Genomic DNA, 3,148 nt, shown 5'->3' on the forward strand with positions numbered 1-3,148 from the left:
AGGGACGTGGGGGGGATATTTTAGGGAAACAGGAACTCCAAGTGGTCCTTTTCTTGAATCTTTATCTAACTCACTTGGTGGTGGCAGCAGTACCCATCCAAGGACAAGGAAGGATTAGTGCCTTGGGGAAGTTTTTAACCTAAACTGATAGAAATAAGCTTAGGGGGTCTTTCATGCGGGTCCCCACGTCTGTACCCCAGAGTTCAGAGAGGGGAGGGAACCCTGACACACCCTTAATAATAAGGTGTGCTCCCAGCCTGCATATAATCACACTATATTTTCAAGTGGTACCTGATTTACAATCTGCCATTTGGTTTATGATCTGTTAGCATTATGATCTATTAAAGTATACTTTTTAATAAATCACATGCTGGTAATTGACACAGATGACCAAAACCATGACGTTTTTGACCACTTCTGAACCACAGATTTACAGCGAAGCAGGGTTGGCGATCATGTGAGTAATAGAACAGAGTGTACCTATTGATGGATTGTGTTCAGCACCACATTTCAGAGCATACCCTTGGGCTCAGATTTCCAGCATATTTTATTCTCCTTGACCTTTGCTCAGACTTTAGAATGTTGACTAACCACCTCATGCTGACAACGTCATTAAGCATTTCGGAGAGAAATCTATGCAAAGGCTGAGATCATCTGCGGACTTTTTAAAATGTCTTAAATGCTGCAAACTTTTATGGAATATTAACACCATGACCTTTGCTTCACAGCACTGATAGCGAAGGAAATCTCATTATAGCCACTGCAGTCTAACTTCAGTTTGACTCTATTTTGTTTTTTCTTTCTAAAAACCTGCTGAAAATGTAATTCAGCCCTTAAGGCGAAGGTATTTTATCCTATGGTTTTATGAGGGTTTTTTTATTGCAGTCTGAGTCATATTTCACAGAATGGTAGACAGCTCTGTAACAGCTTTTGGAGAGAGCCTGGAGTAGAAATACTTGGACCTCCATAGAAACCCACTTCTTTCTAAATGCTGTGGGTAATATGATAACCCAACCCACACAACAAAGATTAATTACTCACCTGTGCTATCCACAAAACTCCCTCAAACAAAAATTGACAAAAGGTGATATTCTGGCCGTTGGTTTCAGTCATGCAACCCATTTAAATCAATGAGCTTTTATGGCTGTAAGAGCAGTGTTTGGCTTTAGTGTACTATATCAAGGCATCACGTTTGGATACTAACACAGAGCCAGACCTTTAAATGCCCACCTCACAAATCTGGGGTGCTCAGAATTAGGTTTTTGTTCACCCTGTTATAAAGGAACATCCTAGCTGTTGTTTTGCCTCTGCATTCAGATTCTGTTTGTGAGGTATTCCTATTTTACTGACCTTCAGGTAAATGCATTGGTTGTCAGTGCAACTACATCCCATGAAATGAAAGAAAATATTTAAATCAGTTACTTAGAAGCCATTTAAGGAGCTGTCTTCAAACAGGCCAGTTAATGAATATTAAGAATCTTAAATCCTGCTACTTGTCTGTTTACAAGTGTTTAGCCCCTGTATATTTTCCAGGAATACATGGTATAATCATTTGGTGATTAGCAGGAGAAACTGTTAATAGTTTGTTACAATGGCATTACCATAGACCAGTAAAATCATTACAAATTACTAAATCTAATCCCTTGCCAGTGTGTCAATTAATTTTCCTCTCACCAATCCATGAGGAAATCTTAGAGGTTTTCCTTGAGTTGGTTTCTTCTTGGGTTGTCTTTGTTTTTCTTAGCTGTCTGTGATAGTTGGCATACAGAGGTGGACAGGAAGAGCTGAGGAGTGCATGCTGTTTGAGTACAGTAGCTGAGTGGCATGGGTGATCACTTCAGAATTTTTTATACTCTTCTTCTTATTTTCATGAAATTATAGGAAAACACTCCTTTTCCAGGCTTGTTGAGATTCAGGTTGGCTACTGTCATGCTTTCGTCGGCTCATGTCTTCAGGGGTTGATTTTGTTGACATATTCAGCTTTTGATATGTAGTCTGTTTAATGAATGTGCAGCACACTTCTAATTGGCTGTGTCCTGTTGGGGAACATTTCAGATAACTTTTAGTTTTTGAATTTCCTTTTGATTCTGTCCACTTTGGGAAATGTTCCTTTAGTTTTATTAGCATTCAACAGGGAATTAAAAAAAAAAAAAAAAGTCAAAACTCGTTCTTTATAAAAGAATTTTAACTTTAAAAACAGTCTTTTAAAAAAATCAATAATTCTTAGAGTCTTTAATTACTATTTAAGCTAAAGAAGTTGTTAATACTTCATAACAATTTTTGGAGAGATCATTCTTCTTGTCTTCATGAGCTGGGAGAGGGAGTTGCTGGAGCACTGACAGTAATTAATTAATTCCCCATTAATATAAATAATCTATACTTAAATGGCTTTTTACATTAGTAATCAGCTGTACTAGATGGAATGCTTCACGAATGTGCGTGTCATCCTCATGCAGGGGCCATGCTATTCTTTTCTGTATCATTCCAATTTTAGTATGTGTGCTGCAGATTACATTTCAGGTTGGTACATAAAGCATTTTATCACTTACATAGCAGTGATATTAAGAAACCACATGCTCTTTGCATTTAGTTAAAATACTTTCAAATATGTCTTTCAAAATGGTTTGCCATTTCAACATTTAAAAAATAATCAATGGTTTTTAACAAAACGTTTCCCTACTACACACATTTTTCTCTAAAATTTTAAGGGCGCAGAATTTTCTTGAAAAGGGGGGCTGGTAGATGCCATAAGCACTAAATTTCTAATCTGCTGGGGGGGGTGATCCACCCAGGACCCACCCCCAGCCTGATTCTTTCTGCTCCTGCCCTGCCTCTTCCCTCCCCACCCCTTCCCCCTCGCGTGATGCACCTTCGCTCCTGCCCCCTTCCCCGCAGTGCCTCCTGACGCCGCAAAACAGCTGATCCGCGGCAGGCGGTAAGTACTGGGAAGGAGGCGGAGGGCCCGACAGTGGCAGGAGGCTCTGGGGGGAGAGGGAGGTTCTGGTAGGGGGGCTGCCGGTGCGTGCTCACCACCCACCATTTTTTTCCCATGAGTGCTCCAGCCCCAGAGGGCCCGACAGCGGGCAGGAGGCTCTCCAGCCCCAGAGCACCCATGGAGTTCGCGCTTATGGTAGAGGCCCTCTTTACA

The 3,148-nt window shown here is 40.7% G+C and overlaps 1 non-coding gene across 1 annotated transcript; it reads right to left on the reverse strand.

Annotated features, from left to right (window-relative positions):
• Positions 1 to 2,411: 2,411 nt before the first annotated feature.
• Positions 2,412 to 2,515, reverse strand: LOC114019311. Its single transcript, XR_003564409.2, has one exon. It is a non-coding gene; the product is annotated as a U6 spliceosomal RNA (small nuclear RNA).
• Between the last annotated feature and the right edge of the window lie 633 nt (positions 2,516 to 3,148).

This window comes from Chelonia mydas, chromosome 2, assembly GCF_015237465.2.
Source record: "Chelonia mydas isolate rCheMyd1 chromosome 2, rCheMyd1.pri.v2, whole genome shotgun sequence".
NCBI lineage: Eukaryota > Metazoa > Chordata > Testudines > Cheloniidae > Chelonia > Chelonia mydas.